An 8,829-nucleotide genomic window follows, 5' to 3' on the forward strand; every position below is an offset into this window, starting at 1 on the left:
GGATCCAGACTGCATGCGGTCTGGCCAGAGATGCTGACAACACGGACTAAGGTGCTGCACTCTCTGTGACACTGACGACAAGCAACCGCAAGAGTCTAAGCAGGAAAAAATGCTGTATGCCTTTATGCTAGAAACAAGGTGGAAAATTTCTTTGAAAGTGCAGGACTAAAATCCATCTGACTATGGGTGTTAGGACAGCTGAAGCACATTCACTTCTCGCAAGAAGCCCAAACCCGCAACCTGCAGTCTACAAAACCAGCACCTTAACCACTCTGCTAGCAAGCCTCAAGATGGCACTGTACACCACAGCTTTCTTGAAGAAAGAATTTCTTCATCATTCATTCCCTTTTTTTTTTTTTCCGACTGTTAACACAGTAATTGAATAGGCTCTACTCGGCTCACTCTTCTGCAATGCACTCCCCAAAATGAAGGGAAGGCATGACCGTGGGGGGACAGTTTGTGACTAGGCCAGTGTAACCAGTCATTCTGCAAGTTCTTAAGAGGAAAAGTGGAGCAGGAGAAAAAAAGTTACCCAGATGTCAGGACAGCAGACAGCACTTGAAATGAATATGAATGGAAATCAGAATTGAGCACAGTCATTCTGGAGCTGTGAGGCACGACAGAGGTCAGACCTTAAGCTGAGTTGCTTCCAGACATGAGGGTAACAGGCAGAGTTTCACAGGTCTGTGGAGCCGAGTTCAGGCCTGAAGGCGGGCCCTGTCAGGCTGTGACTGTGAGATACAGGTCGAACCCTGGCTGGCTGTCTCTGTGACAGGTCATAGTACTAATTATGTGCACATTACCCCACCAAAATGCAGCTGGCCCATACGGGGATCGAACCCACGATCTTGGTGTTATTAGCACCACGCTCTAACCAACTGAGCTAACCAGCCTTGTTGTGTGATCCTGCCACTCCAACTCTATCAGCATGGGAACTGATGTCAATGACAGTGTGAGGAGTTATGTGTAAAAGGGTGCCACGACTCAGCTCAAGAAGTGCTACTGCATCAATACAACTTGACAGATGATGGATACTATCTGGCAAACGTTTGACTGCTCAACTCTCCACTGGGAATGCTGATCCGAATTACATTCAGTTCTCTGAACCTGTGACTTAAATCCCTTCATGATGCTCTGTTTCTTTCGGCCAGGAAGGTGATGCTTTCGGATCTCCTAAAAAGTTACGCAAAGCTTTGGCAGTATGCATGCATCTGGACTGGAACACAATTAAGTGTCATGTCTGAAAAAGCTGCTGACAAAAGTCTATCAAAATGCTACAGTGTCCGTGGAGCTGATTGGCAAGCAATAGCAAGAGGTTGAGCAGCAAAAACGCTGTACTTCATTGTGAGGTAGAATTGAGTTAGCACACTCTACCTTCTGAATGCTGCACCCAGAAAACAGTGTCTAAAAGCACCTGCCCTTTAGCACATAGGAGGAAAAGAAGCCACAGGCCCTGAGGAGATTTGAACTCATGACTCCTGGTTTACAAGACCAGTGCTCTAACCCCTGAGCTACAGAGCCAGATGTGCCACACATCTCATGTTGCCTTTTTCAAACGTATTTGTTCATTGTTGTTCTTTGCCTTTCAACAGGGTGATACAATTCGCATTTTTCGGATCTTTCGTCACACCCAACCCATTCCATAAGGGCATAGGTAGCTATGACATATGGTGCCATATTGCCCAGTATATGGCCGGATACACTGGCAAAACAGTGACTTGCTCAGGGAACTGAAACCCGAGTGTGTTGTAGCGTCTGCAAACTTTTGCTGCTTCAATAAATTATCTTCATTTGGTTTGTCTTACCAGAACTAGTCACACAAGTTACAGCTTTGCGAGCTATAAATTAAAGAAACTTTAAATAGGCCCTCTCCCAGTTAAAAGGATTAAGTCATGCCATTTGCAAAACTGCATTCATCTCCATAGTCCTTTGCATGATATATATGTGCACATTGACCCTCCAAAATGTAGCTGATTCATACTTGGATCGAAACCGCAACATTGGCGTTATTAGCACCACACTCTAACCAACTGAACTAACCAGCCCTGTTTTTAGACACTGCCACTCCAACTCTATCAGCATTGGAACTGATATCAATGACAGTGTGAAGAGTTATGTGTAAAAGGGTGCCATGACTCAGTTCAAGAAGTCCTACTGCATCAATACTCCTTGACAGATGATGGATACTATCTGGCAAACGTTTGACTACTCAACTCTCCACTGGGAATGCTGATCCAAATTACATTCAAATCTCTGAACCAGTGACTTAAATTCCTTCATTATGCTTTGTTTCTTTCGGCCAGGAAGGTGATGCTTTCGGATCTCCTAGAAAGTGACGCAAAGCTTTGGCAGTATGCATGCATCTGGACTGGAACACAATTAAGTGTCATGTCTGAAAAAGAGCTGCTGACAAAAGTCTGTCAAAATGCTACAGTGTTCGTGGAGTTGATTGGCAAGCAATTGCAAGAGGTTGAGCAGCAAAAACGCTGTACTTCATTGTGAGGTAGAATTGAGTTAGCACACTCTACCTTCTGAATGCTGCACCAAGAAAACCGTGTCTAAAAGCACCTGCCATTTAGCACATAGGAGGAAAGGAAACCACAGGCTCTGATGAGATTTGAACTCATGACCCCTGGTTTACAAAACCAGCGCTCTAACCCCTGAGCTACAGAGCCAGACATGCTGCTTATCTCATGTTGCCTTTTTTAAACGTATTTGTTCATTGTTGTTCTTTGCCTTTCAACAGGGTGATACAATTTGCATTTTTCAGATCTTTTGTCACACCCAACCCATTCCATAAGGGCATAGGTAGCTATGACAAATGTTGCCATATTGCCCAGTATATGGCCAGATACACTGGCAAAACAGTGACTTGCTCAGGGAACTGAAACCCGAGTGCGTTGTAGCATCTGCAAACTTTTGCTGCTTCAATAAATTATCTTCATTTGGTTTGTCTTGCCAAAACTAGTCACACAAGTTACGCCTTTGGGAGCTGTGAAGTAAGGAAACTTCAAATAGGCCCTCTCCTGCTTAAAAGGATTATGTCATGTCATTTGCAAAACTGCATGTATCTGCATAGTCCTTTGCTTGCAATACGGGGCATAGTTTTCAAGACGTCACTTTCTGAATCACTAGAAGGTGGTCGTAGCTTTAGCAATAAGTAAGTAAGGATCCAGACTGCATGCGGTCTGGCCAGAGATGCTGACAACACGGACTAAGGTGTTGCACTCTCTGTGACACTGATGACAAGCAACTGCAAGAGTCTAAGCAGGAAAAAAATGCTGTATGCCTTTATGCTAGAAACAAGGTGGAAAATTTCTTTGAAAGTGCAGGACTAAAATCCATCTGACTATGGGTGTTAGAACAGCTGAAGCACATTCACTTCTCGCAAGAAGCCCAAGGATTCAAACCCACAACCTGCAGTCTACAAAACCAGCATCTTAATCACTATGTTAGCATGCCTCTAGATGGCACTATTCACCACAGCTTTCTTGAAGAAAGAATTTCTTCATCAGTCATTCCCTTTTTTTTTTTTTTCCGACTGTTAGCAGAGTAATTGAATAGGCTCTAGTCGGCTCACTCTTCTGCAATGCATTCCCCAAAATGAAGGCTAGGCATGACCGTGGGGGGACAGTTTGTGACTAAGCCAGTGTAACCAGTCATTCTGCAAGTTCTTAAGAGGAAAAGTGGAGCAGCAGAAAAAAAGTTACCCAGATGTCAGGACAGCAGACAGCACTTGAAATGAATACGAATGGAAATCAGAATTGAGCACAGTCATTCTGGAGCTGTGAGGCAAGACAGAGGTCAGACCTTAAGCCAAATTGCTTCCAGACATGAGGGTAACAGGCAGTGTTTCACAGGTCTGTGGAGCCGAGTTCAGGTCTGAAGGTGGGCCCTGTCAGGCTGTGACTGTGAGATACAGGTCGAACCCTGGCTGGCTCTGTCTGACTGTCGCTGTTACAAATCATGGTACTAATTATGTGCACATTACCCCACCAAAATGCAGCTGGCCCATACGGGGATCGAACCCGCGACCTTGGTGTTATTAGCACCACGCTCTAACCAACTGAGCTAACCTGCCTTGTTGTTTGATTCTGCCACTCCAACTCTATCAGCATGGGAACTGATGTCAATGACAGTGTGAGGAATTATGTGTAAAAGGGTGCCACGACTCAGCTCAAGAAGTGCTACTGCATCAATACAACTTGACAGATGATGGATACTATCTAGCAAACGTTTGTCTGCTCAACTCTCCACTGGGAATGCTGATCCGAATTACATTCAGTTCTCTGAACCTGTGACTTAAACCTCTTCATGATGCTCTGTTTCTTTCGGCCAGGAAGGTGATGCTTTCGGATCTCCTAAAAAGTTACGCAAAGCTTTGGCAGTATGCATGCATCTGGACTGGAACACAATTAAGTGTCATGTCTGAAAAAGAGCTGCTGACAAAAGTCTATCAAAATGCTACAGTGTCCGTGGAGCTGATTGGCAAGCAATAGCAAGAGGTTGAGCAGCAAAAACGCTGTACTTCATTGTGAGGTAGAATTGAGTTAGCACACTCTACCTTCTGAATGCTGCACCCAGAAAACAGTGTCTAAAAGCACCTGCCCTTTAGCACATAGGAGGAAAAGAAGCCACAGGCCCTGATGAGATTTGAACTCATGACCCTGGTTTATAAGACCAGTGCTCTAACCCCTGAGGTACAGAGCCAGACGTGCTGCACATCTCATGTTGCCTTTTTCAAACGTATTTGTTCATTGTTGTTCTTTGCCTTTCAACAGGGTGATACAATTCGCATTTTTCGGATCTTTCGTCACACCCAACCCATTCCATAAGGGCATAGGTAGCTATGACATATGGTGCCATATTGCCCAGTATATGGCCGGATACACTGGCAAAACAGTGACTTGCTCAGGGAACTGAAACCCGAGTGCGTTGTAGCGTCTGCAAACTTTTGCTGCTTCAATAAATTATCTTCATTTGGTTTGTCTTGCCAAAACTAGTCACACAAGTTACGCCTTTGGGAGCTGTGAAGTAAGGAAACTTCAAATAGGCCCTCTCCTGCTTAAAAGGATTATGTCATGTCATTTGCAAAACTGCATGCATCTGCATAGTCCTTTGCTTGCAATACGGGACATAGTTTTCAAGACGTCACTTTCTGAATCACTAGAAGGTGGTCGTAGCTTTAGCAGTAAGTAAGTAAGGATCCAGACTGCATGCGGTCTGGCCAGAGATGCTGACAACACGGACTAAGGTGCTGCACTCTCTGTGACACTGATGACAAGCAACCGCAAGAGTCTAAGCAGGAAAAAATGCTGTATGCCTTTATGCTAGAAACAAGGTGGAAAATTTCTTTGAAAGTGCAGGACTAAAATCCATCTGACTATGGGTGTTGGGACAGCTGAAGCACATTCACTTCTCGCAAAAAGCCCAAGGATTCAAACCCACAACCTGCAGTCTACAAAACCAGCACCTTAACCACTATGCTAGCAAGCCTCTAGATGGCACTGTTCACCACAGCTTTCTTGAAGAAAGAATTTCTTCATCAGTCATTCCCTTTTTTTTTTTTCCCGACTGTTAACACAGTAATTGAATAGGCTCTACTCGGCTCACTCTTCTGCAATGCACTTCCCAAAATGAAGGGAAGGCATGACCGTGGGGGGACAGTTTGTGACTAGGCCAGTGTAACCAGTCATTCTGCAAGTTCTTAAGAGGAAAAGTGGAGCAGCAGAAAAAAAGTTACCCAGAAGTCAGGACAGCAGACAGCACTTGAAATGAATACGAATGGAAATCAGAATTGAGCACAGTCATTCTGGAGCTGTGAGGCAAGACAGAGGTCAGACCTTAAGCCGAGTTGCTTCCAGACATGAGGGTAACAGGCAGAGTTTCACAGGTCTGTGGAGCCGAGTTCAGGCCTGAAGGCGGGCCCTGTCAGGCTGTGACTGTGAGATACAGGTCGAACCCTGGCTGGCCCTGTCTGACTGTCGCTGTCACAGGTCATAGTACTAATTATGTGCACATTACCCCACCAAAATGCAGCTGGCCCATACGGGGATCGAACCCACGACCTTGGCGTTATTAGCACCACGCTCTAACCAACTGAGCTAACCTGCCTTGTTGTTTGATCCTGCCACTCCAACTCTATCAGCATGGGAACTGATGCCAATGACAGTGTGAGGAATTATGTGTAGAAGGGTGCCACGACTCAGCTCAAGAAGTGCTACTGCATCAATACAACTTGACAGATGATGGATACTATCTAGCAAACGTTTGACTGCTCAACTCTCCACTGGGAATGCTGATCCGAATTACATTCAGTTCTCTGAACCTGTGACTTAAATCCCTTCATGATGCTCTGTTTCTTTCGGCCAGGAAGGTGATGCTTTCGGATCTCCTAAAAAGTTACGCAAAGCTTTGGCAGTATGCATGCATCTGGACTGGAACACAATTAAGTGTCATGCCTGAAAAAGAGCTGCTGACAAAAGTCTATCAAAATGCTACAGTGTCCGTGGAGCTGATTGGCAAGCAATAGCAAGAGGTTGAGCAGCAAAAACGCTGTACTTCATTGTGAGGTAGAATTGAGTTAGCACACTCTACCTTCTGAATGCTGCACCCAGAAAACAGTGTCTAAAAGCACCTGCCCTTTAGCACATAGGAGGAAAAGAAGCCACAGGCCCTAATGAGATTTGAACTGATGACCCTGGTTTAAAAGACCAGTGCTCTAACCCCTGAGCTACAGAGCCAGACGTGCTGCACATCTCATGTTGCCTTTTTCAAACGTATTTGTTCATTGTTGTTCTTTGCCTTTCAACAGGGTGATACAATTCGCATTTTTCGGATCTTTCGTCACACCCAACCCATTCCATAAGGGCATAGGTAGCTATGACATATGGTGCCATATTGCCCAGTATATGGCCGGATACACTGGCAAAACAGTGACTTGCTCAGGGAACTGAAACCCGAGTGCGTTGTAGCGTCTGCAAACTTTTGCTGCTTCAATAAATTATCTTCATTTGGTTTGTCTTGCCAAAACTAGTCACACAAGTTACGCCTTTGGGAGCTGTGAAGTAAGGAAACTTCAAATAGGCCCTCTCCTGCTTAAAAGGATTATGTCATGTCATTTGCAAAACTGCATGCATCTGCATAGTCCTTTGCTTGCAATACGGGACATAGTTTTCAAGACGTCACTTTCTGAATCACTAGAAGGTGGTCGTAGCTTTAGCAGTAAGTAAGTAAGGATCCAGACTGCATGCGGTCTGGCCAGAGATGCTGACAACACGGACTAAGGTGCTGCACTCTCTGTGACACTGATGACAAGCAACCGCAAGAGTCTAAGCAGGAAAAAATGCTGTATGCCTTTATGCTAGAAACAAGGTGGAAAATTTCTTTGAAAGTGCAGGACTAAAATCCATCTGACTATGGGTGTTAGGACAGCTGAAGCACATTCACTTCTCGCAAGAAGCCCAAACCCGCAACCTGCAGTCTACAAAACCAGCACCTTAACCACTCTGCTAGCAAGCCTCAAGATGGCACTGTTCACCACAGCTTTCTTGAAGAAAGAATTTCTTCATCAGTCATTCCCTTTTTTTTTTTTTTCCGACTGTTAACACAGTAATTGAATAGGCTCTACTCGGCTCACTCTTCTGCAATGCACTCCCCAAAATGAAGGGAAGGCATGACCGTGGGGGGACAGTTTGTGACTAGGCCAGTGTAACCAGTCATTCTGCAAGTTCTTAAGAGGAAAAGTGGAGCAGCAGAAAAAAAGTTACCCAGATGTCAGGACAGCAGACAGCACTTGAAATGAATACGAATGGAAATCAGAATTGAGCACAGTCATTCTGGAGCTGTGAGGCAAGACAGAGGTCAGACCTTAAGCCGAGTTGCTTCCAGACATGAGGGTAACAGGCAGAGTTTCACAGGTCTGTGGAGCCGAGTTCAGGCCTGAAGGCGGGCCCTGTCAGGCTGTGACTGTGAGATACAGGCCGAACCCTGGCTGGCCCTGTCTGACTGTCGCTGTCACAGGTCATAGTACTAATTATGTGCACATTACCCCACCAAAATGCAGCTGGTCCGTACGGGGATCGAACCCGCGACCTTGGCATTATTAGCACCACGCTCTAACCAACTGAGCTAACCTGCCTTGTTGTTTGATCCTGCCACTCCAACTCTATCAGCATGGTAACTGATGTCAATGACAGTGTGAGGAATTATGTGTAGAAGGGTGCCACGACTCAGCTCAAGAAGTGCTACTGCATCAATACAACTTGACAGATGATGGATACTATCTAGCAAACGTTTGTCTGCTCAACTCTCCACTGGGAATGCTGATCCGAATTACATTCAGTTCTCTGAACCTGTGACTTAAATCCCTTCATGATGCTCTGTTTCTTTCGGCCAGGAAGGTGATGCTTTCGGATCTCCTAAAAAGTTACGCAAAGCTTTGGCAGTATGCATGCATCTGGACTGGAACACAATTAAGTGTCATGTCTGAAAAAGAGCTGCTGACAAAAGTCTATCAAAATGCTACAGTGTCCGTGGAGCTGATTGGCAAGCAATAGCAAGAGGTTGAGCAGCAAAAACGCTGTACTTCATTGTGAGGTAGAATTGAGTTAGCACACTCTACCTTCTGAATGCTGCACCCAGAAAACAGTGTCTAAAAGCACCTGCCCTTTAGCACATAGGAGGAAAAGAAGCCACAGGCGCTGATGAGATTTGAACTCATGACCGTGGTTTATAAGACCAGTGCTCTAACCCCTGAGCTACAGAGCCAGACGTGCTGAATATCTCATGTTGCCTTTTTCAAACGTATTTTATTTGTTTTTTTCGGGG

The 8,829-nt window shown here is 45.2% G+C and overlaps 8 non-coding genes across 8 annotated transcripts; all 8 read right to left on the reverse strand.

The window, feature by feature from the left end:
* Positions 1-819: 819 nt before the first annotated feature.
* TRNAI-AAU lies at positions 820-893 on the reverse strand. The gene has a single exon. It is a non-coding gene; the product is annotated as a tRNA-Ile (tRNA).
* A 555-nt stretch (positions 894-1,448) lies between these two features.
* Positions 1,449-1,521, reverse strand: TRNAT-UGU. The gene has a single exon. It is a non-coding gene; the product is annotated as a tRNA-Thr (tRNA).
* Positions 1,522-2,602: 1,081 nt separating this feature from the next.
* Positions 2,603-2,675, reverse strand: TRNAT-UGU. Its single transcript has one exon. It is a non-coding gene; the product is annotated as a tRNA-Thr (tRNA).
* A 1,332-nt stretch (positions 2,676-4,007) lies between these two features.
* TRNAI-AAU lies at positions 4,008-4,081 on the reverse strand. The gene has a single exon. It is a non-coding gene; the product is annotated as a tRNA-Ile (tRNA).
* Positions 4,082-4,638: 557 nt separating this feature from the next.
* Positions 4,639-4,710, reverse strand: TRNAI-UAU. The gene has a single exon. It is a non-coding gene; the product is annotated as a tRNA-Ile (tRNA).
* Positions 4,711-6,040: 1,330 nt separating this feature from the next.
* Positions 6,041-6,114, reverse strand: TRNAI-AAU. Its single transcript has one exon. It is a non-coding gene; the product is annotated as a tRNA-Ile (tRNA).
* Positions 6,115-6,671: 557 nt separating this feature from the next.
* Positions 6,672-6,743, reverse strand: TRNAK-UUU. Its single transcript has one exon. It is a non-coding gene; the product is annotated as a tRNA-Lys (tRNA).
* Positions 6,744-8,066: 1,323 nt separating this feature from the next.
* Positions 8,067-8,136, reverse strand: TRNAI-AAU. Its single transcript has one exon. It is a non-coding gene; the product is annotated as a tRNA-Ile (tRNA).
* Between the last annotated feature and the right edge of the window lie 693 nt (positions 8,137-8,829).

The sequence above is a fragment of the Protopterus annectens genome, chromosome 1.part0 (assembly GCF_019279795.1).
Source record: "Protopterus annectens isolate FY-2018-M chromosome 1.part0, PAN1.0, whole genome shotgun sequence".
Classification (NCBI taxonomy): domain Eukaryota; kingdom Metazoa; phylum Chordata; order Ceratodontiformes; family Protopteridae; genus Protopterus; species Protopterus annectens.